The sequence below is a fragment of the Pteropus alecto genome, unplaced genomic scaffold (genome assembly GCF_000325575.1).
Source record: "Pteropus alecto unplaced genomic scaffold, ASM32557v1 scaffold78, whole genome shotgun sequence".
Classification (NCBI taxonomy): domain Eukaryota; kingdom Metazoa; phylum Chordata; class Mammalia; order Chiroptera; family Pteropodidae; genus Pteropus; species Pteropus alecto.
In genome coordinates this window covers 16,584,923-16,598,530 of record NW_006443124.1, presented here as the reverse complement: position 1 = coordinate 16,598,530, position 13,608 = coordinate 16,584,923, and positions in this window count along the sequence as shown.

Genomic DNA, 13,608 nt, shown 5'->3' with positions numbered 1-13,608 from the left:
GTAGGGGCAGGGGGAGACTGTCCCAGGCAGACACACTCACACAATCACACATTCACACACTGATACAACACAAACATGCTGCTTCTCTGCTGTACCCCTTTGGATGCCATTTGTACAAACTTGCTGTAAGTTATATTTCGTTCATAGTTTCCCAGTCGACACTGCTTCCTCACTTGGCCCTGCCAACCTGGGATGGTCATGCACGGCTCCAGATGTCACAGCCCCCAAGGACCCCCCACCCCCTTGAGTGCCTTCATTCACCTTCCCCTCTTTGCTCCATCTGAGTGGACCTTTGTCCTGTTGGGAGCCCAACTACTACAAACAGGCCCCCAGCAGAGGCCTGAAGGGTCAGCATGTTTGGACTGTCCCAGCAGGTGGAGGCGTGTGTTCCCTCACAGATTCTCCATGGAATCCAGGTGGCAGAGCTCTAGCCAGGCAGGCTGGGCGGATGTTCCCTTACCATTGTCCCCCAAACATCTGGGCCCTGCTGTGGTTGAGGCTGGGCACAGGTCTGCGTTCTTCAGGGAGCCCAGGGATTGGGACATTTAAGGTAACACCAAGACCGAGCGGGAGGCCAGATGCTCGTTGTCACTACAAAATTCCCACTGAGTTGAGCCAGGCAGGAGTGAGAGCTCATGCCGCACGTCCCATCCCACATGCAGGATTGAAGGCTGGCCTGAGACTGCTCTGCACAGTGTGGACTGGACTGGGCCAGCACCTCTCTCCTCCCACCCGGGTTTGGGTGCTTTCTGCTCAGGCTAATGCCAGCCAGGATGGGGAAGAAATGGGAACTGAGCAGGCATGTCCAGTAGCCTCGGAACCGGCCCTGGCTGAAGCTCCCTGGGTCCAGGTCAGGTTGACACTAGAGGCTAGGCATTCTCCCTGGGTGGCGCAGGGTGGAGGTGGGACCCACAGCTAGCCCTGGCAGGAGCTTCAGGACCAGGGAGCCAGTCCCTGAGGTCACTGGTGGGGTCAGGGCCAGCTGCTGAAGATGTAACTGCACCACATTTCCCAGCAGCCCAAGCAAGTCAGAATTTCCGGGGGCCTGCTCAGCTGTTCAAGGCCAGGAGAGGCCAGCCCCTGCCAGCCCTGTAAGAAGGAATGAAGTTGTTTCAATTGCAATGGAAAAAAACAACACCCAAAGGAACAAGACACTCCGCCAGGTCTGCAATAACCGTCCTGTCCTTTGGGTTGGCCAGCTCCCAGCAATTAGAGGCTCTGGGCACAGCGGGCTCCTTCACAGCTTCATCACCACCCCGGGATGCTGGCAGCCTGACAGCCTTCCCGCCAGGCCCTCGCCTGAAGCCTGAGACAGACAAACCATCAGTGAGGGAACCAGCAGGAGCCCCACACCCAGTCTGACCACTGCCCCTTGGCTTTGGTGACCTTCCCAAGTGACCTTCCCCTCCGAGCTTCAGTTTCCTCAATCTATAAAATAGCGACTTTAATGCACAGGCGGGTATGGGTACCAAACATGATGGCACAAGTGGAAGTTCCTGGCAGGTGTTATTCCACTCATAGATATTATCAGAAGCTGTAGCAATCCCCAAAGCTATTGCCTAGCACAGCTCTGAGGCCTTGACCCACCTAGTGACCTTGAACCTAAGGACCCCCGAGGAGCAAGCAGAAGGGCTACTCTGGGCAAGCAGGCCAGCTGGGCCCAAACCAAGAGAGGCGTCTTCAGCTCCAGGGAGCAGAGTCACAGGACATGGCCACCTCCTGGACACCAAACTCCAAGCAGAGCCCTGTCCCTAACATGACAGAAGATAGCCCTGAGACCCAAATTCACAAACAGCTTTGTGCTGGGACGGTGCCCTTTCTGGAGCCAGGGTAGATTAAATAACACTTCCAACTGGGAACCTGAGAAGGAAGAAGCAGCGCTGCACACAGAATGAGGGGAGCCACCAGCTGCTCATAACCCATGGAGGCTTCAAACAGAGGGACCTTCAGCACCTGCCGCCACCAGCCCAAGTCCACACAGCTTCAGTGGCCCCTGCATCCACCTGGCCTGGCCAGCCGTAGCTACACACACACGCGCGCGCGCGCACACACAAACACGACTCCTGGACTCTAATGTCAAGTCCTCCACCTCCATCTGCCGGATGCTCTTCCCCCCATGACCACAGCCACACTTCACAAGCCCTTTCTCCCCTCATGGCTCCCACCACCCCCCACGCCCTCTGCCGGCAGTAGCAATTGTGAGATCTACAACTACTTGCTTGTTTGTTAACCGTGTTTCAGGCTGCAGAGGGAGGGTGTCAAGTTCATATTTCTTTGTGCAGAGAGGGTACACAAAGGCCCAGGCCTCCTTTCATCGCTCTCTCTCTGTCCCTTGGCACCCCACTCCTTGTCTTCACACATAGTATCCTTAGGAGATGGGTTTCTCACTGCCACGTGGGGCTCTTATTGACACTCCAGCCTGGATGCATTCCCCAAGTGAAGGCCCAGCTGCCGCACCCTGTGTCCCTGGATTCGCCACTTCTCACTGCATCAGAGCTCAGTGTGACCCCGACATCCCCCTAGGGAGTGCCCAAGCAAGTCATGACAAGTGGCACCAGGGCCAGCATTGCAAGGACACTAGCCACACTCCTTCTGACTGGCGCTGTCCCACTGTTCTTCGGAGGGCTGCACCCATCCCCATCCCAGCCCCTAGCAGAGCCACCAGGATTCCCATCCCCACACTAGGCACTCCATGGTTTTCCATCTGGCCAACAGCTGGACCAGATGGCATTTGCTTTCCTGCTAGACAGCGATGCTAAGAGGACAGGGCCCGGTTCACTTGTTGGTCTACCATAACTGTGTCCCCAGCAGGACAACAGTGCCTGAGACCAGGTCACACACTGCCCACCCTTCTCACGCACCCTTCCCCGAGCAGCACTCATCCAGCAAGGTCTGCAGTGCGCCCTTCTGCTGGTGCTGCATCCTTAGTGCCCATTGCCAGGCTCATGGTCTCTCTGGCCCCAGGGACAGGGGTGGAACTCAAAATCAGGTCAGCAAATAAATTCTATGGGGTGGGGGTGGGAGTTCTGCCACTGCTGGTCTTAGCAGGCCTTGCGACACAATTTCAAAATACAAATACAAATAAATAAAGGGGCCTGGCCCATTCCCATCTGGCCCCCCAATGCCTCTGCCCAGGAAACCCAAATGGAGTGGGGTGAGGAGAGCCCCCCCACAGAGAGGGGCCAGCGTAGCAGAACCTGACTGGGCCTAAGTGCTTGGTTGGGGCCGGGGAAGAGCCCTGTGGTCTGCTCCTTCCAGCAAATTCTGGGGCCATTCTCTAAGAAATGAGACACCCCATTTGTCTGCTATGGTCCCTGTCCTCTGAGGGTCTGTGAAAGGATGGAAGCGAGAACAAGAATTGTGAAAAGTGGTGCACTGTGGCCCCGCACTGCCCACACTCCCCTCCTCTCTAGGGCTCTCCTGCCCCCCGAGACCAGCAGTCCCCCACAGATGCCTCCCTGCACACCTCCCGACAATCCCTGAACTAGGACCGAAGGGTGGGCAGGGGACAGGCCATTTCTGAGCTGCTGTGGGGGCATGGAGCACACACTCAGACTAGGCTCCACCCACCCACCAGGTGTTGACACTCCACATGACCACAGTGGGCTGAGCTCAGCCTGGGAGGCACAGAGGAGGAAACTTCACAGTCAAGCTGGATCAGGTGAGACAGGTGGGTCAGGTAAAACAGGTGGGTCAGATAGGACAGGTGAGTCAGGTGGATCGAGTATGACAAGAGCTCAGCCTGGGAGGCACAGAGGAGGAAACTTCATAGTCAAGTTGGATCAGGTGAGACAGGTGGATCGAGTATGACAGGTGGGTCAGGTGAGACAGGTGGAAGAGGGAGAAGAGGAGAAGAGAAAGAAGGAAGGGCACAGGCCGAAGTCAGGAAGTGAGTGTGAGTAAGGAGGAGTGCCTCTCTCACAGCCCACAGTGCGGAGACATCTTGAGAGCCGGGCTCAGGCATTTGGCCTCCACCTCTCAGACAACGAGGCACTGCTGTGCTGGGAGGGTTGCGCTTTAGGAGACAAGCCCAACAGTGTATTCTCAGTGTTGGGAGGGTCTCTTCTAATCCTCACAGCAACCCATGTGGATGACATGTTGTTATCTCAGTTTACAGATGAGGAAACTGAAGCATAGAGGCCAAGCACATGCCCAGTGACCTTGGATACTAGGTGATGAACCAAGACCCGCCAGCTCCCCCAGGCCCTCTGAACCCAGAACCCAAGCCGAGGACACCGAGGAGAGTGAAAGAGGAGAGGGGCATCTGCCTGAGTGGTTGGAGGATTATTCATAATCGCCCCAAGCAGAAAGCAGTCCAAAGCTAGAGTCCCTCAAAGACAGGAAGGCAGAGGGCAAGCAGAGAGCGTGACATCAGAAACTGGAGAGGACTCCAGGATCCCACAGTGACCACGGTGGTCCTACTGTGGAGGGGACTCAGCAGCAGAGGCCATCCTGAGAAGCTGTCTCTGAAAACAAGTCTTAGCTCCTCCTGCTGGGGGCTGTGACACTACTGGACTTGGCTGGCCATAAGCCCTAGAGTCCCATGCTGTGTCCCCGAGAACTTTCTGGTCAGACCTTTGTCCTCATTTGGAGTTGGACACCACAGGCCAACCCACAGCGCCAGCAGCCACATCTCCTTCTGAAAGGGGCCAGAAGGTGGGAGAAGAGAAGCTAAGAGCAGAGAGAACCAGGGTCTCAAGAGAAAGAAGAGGGACAACGAGTTTAGTTTACTCCCAGGAGATCTTTGTCACGAGTCTCGTGGGAGCAGGCCATTCCAGTGTTTAAAGCTCTCCATGAAAATGCAAATTAAAACCTCACACCCAGTAAATCGGCTAAAATGTAAAAGCCTGACAACACCAAGTGTTGATGAGGATGTGGAGTGGCAGAAACCCGTGTGTTGCTCATGGCGGCGTTAAGTGGTGCAAGCACACTGGAAAACCATTTGGCGTTTGTTATGTGACAGATGCCTATGCTTTGAGCCAACAATTCTACTCGTAGGTAGTTACCCAAGAGAATGAAAACAAGTCCACAGAAAAAGACTTGCACAAGCATGTTTAATGCAGCTTTATTCATATTAGCCTCAAACTCAACACAGTCCAAATATTCACAACAGGATAATGGTGGTTTATTCATGAAAAGGAACACTATGCAGCAATTAAGAAAAGCTACGAATACACGTAAAAACACGAATGGATTTTAAAAGCATTGTCTTAAGTGAAAGAAGCCAGACACACAGAGAACTGAATTCTAGAATAAGCAGACTAGTCTATGGAAATAACAGGTCAGCAGTCGCCTGAATGGGCTGCTGGGCCAGGGAGAAGGGATTCAGGGAAAGGAAGGTGCAGGGAACTTTGGGGATGTTGGATGCTCTATGTTTTGATTGGGATGTTGGTCACAAGACTACAGATGTCCATCAAAACTCATCGGCCTGTACACTTAAAACTGGTGCATTTTATTATCTATAACTTATGCCTCAATGAAGATGATATTTTAGAAAAGCCATCCATGGCTTCACATTATACCCAAAATCTCAGCTCTGCTGGGGTCTTGATATGCCCCCAGCTGAGCCCCCACCTCCCCCCGCCCCGTTGTCCCACCTTGGTGCTCCCCCAGGCCCCAGCTCATGACACAGCCACGTTGTGCTTCACAGAGCTTTGAGAGTCGCCCTTCTCATCATGCCCTCCTGATGTCAGGGAAGGCTGCTGGGAGCATCCAGGGGAAGAAGGGAGCAGATGAATAAGGGAAGTCACTTGGGAAGCAGCAGAAACCCATCCAAGCAGTGGGTGGCATCCCAGCTGTGGGGACTAGAGCAGGGACTGGGTGGGAAGTGTGGACATGAGGTGCCATAGGAGGCAGCCCCAGGTCTTGCCCTCCAGGTAAACAAGGATGTTTGGTTGCAAAGCCCTTCTTCTGGGAAGGTGGGGGGATGCAGGTGCACCCCTACTCCAGGGTGAGACTACCCTGTGGAGAAATGGCTTTCGACTCTCACTCTGCACACCTCTGAGACACATGACCACCAGGCTGTAATCCCAAGGGCAGGACACTCCATCCAACCTCAGCCTCACCCCAGGGCCTTCGTCTTTCCCTTCTGCTGTTGGCCTCAGGCAGGTCATGACTCAGTTTCAAGTGTGCACAGAATTCAAGGGCATCTCTTGCAGGAAGTGGCTCTGCAAAGGGGAGGCCACTCTGGGAGGAGATGGCTGCCTAGGCAGGGTCTCAGCCACACCCTCAGCCAGTGGCCCACAGTGACTTCAGAGCTGATGGGGCTGAGTGACCTGTAACAGGTGCACTACAGTTCAATGCATATCAGCTAAACCATAGTTACTAACTTCATCACATCCAAACAAGAAGTGCAAACCACAGTGATATGAATTATTCATGTCGCAACAGAAAAGTTGGGGAATATGTGTGGCACACAACACAGGGATTAGTTCGTAGAGTAAATAAGGCAAGGACCCATGGCTCCAGCTGCAGAGTGCCTGCCTCAGACTGTGGATGCAGCTCATGTATCCGAACAAAATTCCTTGAGAAGGGCAAATGTGGTGGAGCAGAGACATAGCCCCCTCCCTGGCCTGTCATTTCACTCACTCCAATGACTCCGCTAAGCTACATGCTGAATGGGGTGCCCCCTCCAGCTGCCTGCCAACCCCGGCATTGCCCCCACTGCCCCTGTAACTAGAATCAGACCCAAAAACACTGATCAGAAGCAAGAGCCAAGGAGGTACCCAGAACTTCCCAGCTCTGCTGCCTGAGCCCCAACCTGAGAGAGAGAGCTGGAGATACAGCAACTCAACCAGTGGTTACTTCATGCCTTACAGGAAGCCAAGTCTGCTCTGAGGTGCAGGTGTTAGCTGCCTCCCCAGCATATAGCCTACCTAACAGGACCCCAGAATTTCCAGCTTCAATTGGGCCCTTATTGTTGCTCGTCAGTCAGGGCATCTCAGCCCCCTGACATAGGAATTGGTCCAAGGGTAGGCACATGAGACAGGATAAGATGTTTGCTGGGGTGTTCCAGGAAAGATGCTTCCCTAATCTCCAGGACCTTCTGGAAAAAAGTTCTCTCTCAGTGAAAAAGAGCCTGACTCTAATTGCTACTGGCAGCCACTGTGCCACCAAGAAGAGGGCTAGCCTGAGGATGACACCAATATCATGGGAAGTGAAGTAGAAGGGCTCCAAGGTCTTTATGACACCATCGAGTTCTTGATCAAGCCTCTCCTAAAGTTCATACTCCTAAGATTCGGAATATATGAATGCATAAGTTATCCTCAGGTGCAGCTGGATTTGGGAACTCAAAACAACATCTTCAATTCCTCATCTCTCTCTATTCCTTGGTTTCAGTCTTCTCCAGATGTTTTGCTTTCAGCCTCCTCATGCTGACAAAATGGATGCCAATATTCCAGGCCTTTATCTTCCCAGATTCAAGTTCAAAAAAGAAAAAAAGAAAGCATGTCTTCCTAGAACTTCCCATATGAGTCCCAGGATTCAACTCAATTGAATCAACTTGGTGAACAGACTTACCATGAGCCAATAGCTATGACCAGATCTGATCTCATACTGCAGCTAGGGAGAACAGGTGGTGCCCTACTGAGCCCATATGGTCTGAGAATGGAGGTGGGAGGACAGGGAGGTCCCCAAAGGCATCTGAACACTGTCCCTAGAAAAAGGACTGGCAAAGTCTGTAGACCTGACCACACAGCACCCTTCTACCAGCCCAGGAGGGCAGCCCCATCACGTTCTACCACTCTTACCCCTTCTCACTGACCCACCCTGCCACTGCCACCCCCAAGGAAGGGTCAGCATCCTGAACTTTACGTCCCAGCTGATGGGGCTGTCCAAGACCCCGCGCAGTCCCGGCACCCAGGCTGGATCGTCTCAACACCCCAGCCTCTCATCCTTGCCAGCCTGGCCTGCAACACTCCGCCACCCTCCCACCAGCCCACAGCATCCTTTCACCAAACAAGCCTAGCAAAACCGTTATCCCAGCTCAGTGAAAATGTATCTTTTGTCATATAGCTAAGGGACTTGAGGCTGCTGGAACATCACTCCACAGACGCCCACCATTCTCCATGGCCCTCAGCAACGCTCCAGCCCCGCTCCCGCCCCTCCCTTTCCCTCCCACTCTGGGCCCGATGTGATGTTCCCTCTACCGGCCCCTCCTCAGAGCCTCTCTGTGGGTTTGTAGGGGAAACGTCTGGGCCCCGTGGCCACTCTGCCCAGGATCCGGGGCCCTGCCTGCCCAGGTAAGGGTTAATAAGACTGGCTGTCACCAAGATGTTGTTTGCCCACCTCCAGACTCCGGATGAAGATAGAAATGGTATTTAGGATTTCTACACAACGTTTCTGGAAAGGATTTAAGGTGCTTACAAGAATACACATATATAACGAGATTGCATAAATTAAACGAGGGAACCAAAATAGAAAGAAAAACAAGGGTAGGGACATAACATGGAGCAAGGAAGGAGGCTGATGGAAAACAAAGGCCGGAACGGGCCGGCGAGCCTCAAACGCAGCCCAAAGCTTCTAGCAGCTCTCGGGAAAAGCAAACCTGTCTACTGGAAGCTCTGAGGTTGGTGACAGTAAAAGGCACTCGCACAGCTACCGAGGAGATGTGCAGGATGTGTATGAGAGGACTGTGTCCTGAGCAAACACACAAAGGACACAGGGTGGGCGTAGGGGTTGATGGTGTTCCTCCAGGGCTTAGAAGCTGGGGATAGCAGGCAAGTGGTAGGGACAGGATGACTCTTGCCCCACTGCTGCCCACACTTGGCCTGAGAGGAGACCCTACAGCTACCGCACCTTGGGAGTGGCACCCTAGCCTCCTCTGCCCCTGCCCATGCCCTCAGAATGGCACTCCACCCTCTGAGGAGAGCCCTCCAGTGACTACGTCCCAAGGGACACTCCCGCTGGAGTGGGGCAACAGCTGGCCCCTCAGGGCCTCCCTGGACCCAGCAAATCCCATTCACTCCTGCTCTGGACCCCCAACTCTTCACTCCCTTATACCTTTAGTCCAAAAGCAATTACTAGGCACCTACTACATGTAGCATGGGAATATGAAGGTTACAGAGAGAAAGAGAAGAGTTTCAACTAAAGCCACCTGCAGCTATTTCAGCCTTTTGGAAGTCAAGGGGCTGCCCAGTTCTCATCACTCAAGTCTCAGGAGCAGACCTGAGGACTAGGGGTGGTGACATGTGTAAGAGCAGCATGGTGAAGAAGTTCAAAGTTGCAGAGGCCAGCAGTACGGGACATTGCAGACTGACAGTAAAGACCCCTTAGAGACCAGAAACAGCTGGGAAGATGCCAGGAGAGGCCAAGAACTCGGGGACAGCAGTACCCGGGTGGGAGGGAGGCAGGAGCCAAACCCACTCAGGCTTTAATGCAAAGTGACTTGGTAGATATCCCAGGCCCTTGAGGCCCTGGGCAGTCCTCCTATAGATGAACAGCTCTGCTTTCATTCCATCTGCTATTTTTCTTTCTGAAAGGAAGAAATACAATACAAAATACAAAAAAAAAAAAACCAATCTTTTAAATGCAAAGGTAAAACAGAAGAGTTAGCCATAAGCCCACCGTTTATTGTGACTGGGGTTACTCTCATTCTGGTGTCTATCCTGCATGTCTGCTTTAATTACTACACATGCATTTTGGAAAATCCTGCATGGCAAAAAAACTACGGCCAAAATTAAATTAAAAAAAAAAAAAAACAAGCCAAAGGAAATATTTGCAACTCAAATCACTGACAAAGAGCTGACTTCCTAATATACAAAAAGATCCTAGAAATCATGAGGAAAGAGGAAGAATTAAAGTACACAAGACAGTAATAATATATAAGCTGGAGATAGGGATAAATGATATTTAATTGTTCCATGGTCTTTGTGTCAATGAGGATATTGATTAACCACAGGCTTTGATAAGTTAAAGACATGCAATGATTTCAAAGGCGACCACTTAAAGAATGGGACCACAGAATTCAGGTAGATGGCAAGGGAGGGGCGAGGGGTCAGGAGAAGGTGCACACAAGTGGCAGTGGGTCCTGGGTGCTGGACCGTTTTAATTTCTGATGTGCTTTTTGGTTATCTGAGAGTTTAACTTCTAATTATTCATTTTACTATATAAATATGTTTTATGTCCTCCTTGGTATATGTGCTATATTTCATGATTTTAAAAAAGAATACTAAAAGATGCTTAACTCCATTCATAATAAGTGAAAAAGAGTTAAAATATTTTTCAAAAATCAAAAAGTCTGAGGACTTACTATGCTGTCAGGGGGTGGGGAAATGGGCAGGAGTGTAGTTGGTGGGTGTAAATTGGTGCATCCTCTGTAGAGGATACTTTGGTAATTTCAGCTTAAATTTTAACCCAAGTTTGCCACTTCTAGGATCTCATCCTATTGATATTGCCACACTTGTGCAAATTCATTTGTGTGAAAGCTTCTTCATTGCATTAGCAAAAGGTGAGAAACAACCTAAACATCCATAGTTAAATGAATAATGATGCTTCCATATACTGGAATATTATGAAGCCATAAAAAAGGAAACTCTTTATGGACTGGGATGGAATCGTCATTAAGTCACATCATGAAGTGAAAAGCAAGATGCAAAGCAGAATGTACAGTGTGCTACTGATTGTGTGAAAGCAGCTGGGGAGATATTACCTACATGAAATTGTCTGGATATTCATCAAATTTCTAAAACAAAACATCTCCAGAAGGCTAGACAAGAAACTGATAATGCTGGGTGACTCTGATGGGCTAGAAGACATGGTTGGAAATCATATTTTTCACTCTACACCCTTTTGGGCTTTTTGAACTTTAAAATAAAAATAAATATTCAAAAATATAAGCAAAAATTATGGTGGTATTAGAGAATACTTTACCTGAGCCCAGGCAAAGTTCTCATGAGGTTTTCAAGGAAGCTTTAGGAAGGGGAGGGGACAGTGGCAAATGGCAAATCAAAGACTCCCGTTTGTTATTAGCTGGGCGTGTGCTCAGTTCGTCAGAGCACTGATGAGGAGAGGTAGAATAGTCAAAGAAACAGGCCCTGCTCAGTGGACACCTGCTGCCACTGAGAAAAAGAAGGGAAGAAGGTTCACCCACCCAGTATGCGGGGGAGGAGGCCACCTCTCCCAGTAACAGGACCCCACAGCACCTGCATCCTGTCGCTGGTAGTGAGAAAGGCACACCAGGCACACATACCCACATCCGTTTCTGCAAAACCCGCCTTATTCTGTTCATGTTGTTTTGTGGCCTGCTTTTTCCACTTAAAAGCTTATCAGGAATATTCTCTCAGTCAATAATTGCTTTTACTGCAATTTTTTTAATGACTAAAGTTTACTCAACTTTGCTGTTAAACATTGAGATTTTTTTCATAAGTCATCACGGCGCTTTGATGAAAATCAGTACAGCTAAATTTTGGTGCTTGACCTTAATTCTGTCCTTGGGAAAATACCCTGGGAGTAGCCCTTCAGGTTAAAGCATATTGTCGCCCCGAAGAAAGAAAATACCTACAAAGAAGGGTGAGGCTCCTGGTGGCTAATTGAGCTCAAAATTTAAAAAAAACAAAAAAAAAAAACAAAAAAAAACAAAACAAAACAGAGCCTAGAAGCAATGGCTAAACAGGGACTTTCACAGAAGCCTGCACTGAACTGTCTTCCTGCACTGTGTTCCTGCCACCTGAGCCAACCCTTATAAAGGAGATCCTGGAATTGTATTTCAACCAATAGGACTGAGGCTTTCCCTGTCCAATAGGCTCCTATTGCACAGCTACATCCTTCTTAGCATCTCCACTGACCAAACAGAATAATGCTTTTTGGACATCTCAAACTGTTGGGATTTGGAGTCCTTATTTGCATCAGAGCAGATCAATCAGAGACCAGGGGCAGGGCCTTCTCTCAATAGTAAGTCAGCTTCCCTTTGGCTCAGAGAGCTCACTTTCCCTTTCTGCCAGCGGGGCTGTATTTCCCCAGCTGAATCTGTAACATGGAAGCTGAGCAGAATTATCTCAGCAGACCACAAATGAGCAGAGTGGAACCAAGCTGTCATGGTGGGCTCGGCCAGGCCAGACCAGACCAGAGCGGAATGAACCAGAGCAGAACAGAGTAGAGGTAGCTAGCTGGAGAGGGGCTTAGCTATGACACCTGGGTCAGGGTCACCTTGTCCCAGGGCCACTTCACCCTAGGGCTGTTTCATAGCTTTGCTGATCCCAATTGAGCTGTTTCCATTGAATAAAGTCTCCTTTTTCACTGCATCCCAAGTTGAGGATTCCTGTTGGCATTAAATCGGTGCCACTGACCCTCTGTTGACAATTGTCTAGCTTTCTATGCATATCACCACATTGACCCAGTTTATACTGATGTGAGGGTCAGTTTCCCAACTCCCTTCCAAGCCTGGATTCTAATATGGTTTCATCTTTGCCTACTCAGTGTTTGGGTGGGGCAGGGGCAGCATCTCTGTATTGCTTTAATTTGTACCTTTCGATTGCTAATTGGATCAACTCTTTTTCATACATACTTGTCCATTTTTCACTTCTAAACAAATTGCCTGTCTGTATCTGAACGTACCCAGCATCTTCCCCTTTCCCTCTTTGCTCAGGCCTAAAGATCCCTCCTATACAACCACAGCTGTCAAAGTCGTCATACTATTCAAAGTCAAGTGCCCTGCCCTGGACCTCTCTCCCAGCAGTCTGTCTTGGCTACCCTTGCTCTTGGCTTGACGCACTTGCTGCTTGGTGCTGCTCACAGTCACCATCTGCATGCCTGTACTCTACTGTCTGCACCGGCTGTTTGCCTTACCCCTCTGGTCCAAGAATCAGCCACTATCCCCACCTAAGGACCCTTGATCAACACCATTTACTGGGCATCCATTGCCCAGGTAGGGCTCCCAGGCCGATTCGGATTCCCTTCCTGCCTGCAAGCCCTTAGGAAGCTGTGCTCACCAAGGACAGCCCCCTCCTGTCAGCCAGGTGCTCTGAGCCTCTGCCCTGGGGCCCAGGCTTGTAGCCGAGCCGCTGTCAGTGCTTGTGGGGAAAATGAGCCTCGGATAGAGAGACACCTTCCCCCAGGGCTCCAGCTGAGAGTGTTCACTGTAGGATACTGAGCCTGAGTGGGGAGAAAGGTAAAGCTCCTGGACATGATAGATGAGAAGGAAGGAGAGCAAGGGGGCATTTAAATTAACAGTCACTTTGGGGCTTTACGGCTGTACTGTTACCGTGTGAGCATTTTCAGTAACTGTCCGGCACTGTCCATTCTAAGGCCATGCTCTCTGGTCACAGTGTTTTGGCAACTCTCACCCATAGGAAGGACAGGAGCATGATCCCAGGAAGGGGATAGAGACTCCTCAGCACCATGAGCTGGGGGGTGGAGGGCCTGGCTGGCTGGAGATGCACCCTCATGAGTGAGGGCAATGCTTGCGGGGCAGTCCCAAGAGAGGAAGCACAAGGGGCCGAGGGGCCTCCTTGGGCTCGTTTCAGTTGTGCTGGGACCCTCGAGAAGTGCCCCGCTAGGGCAGCATTGTTCTGAGACCAAAGCCCAGCCCAGCCTCTCCTGACACCCGAGGGACACTCCTGGTGTCATCAAGAAGAAGGCTGTGCAGTTGGGTGACCTTGGCTCCCAGCAGTG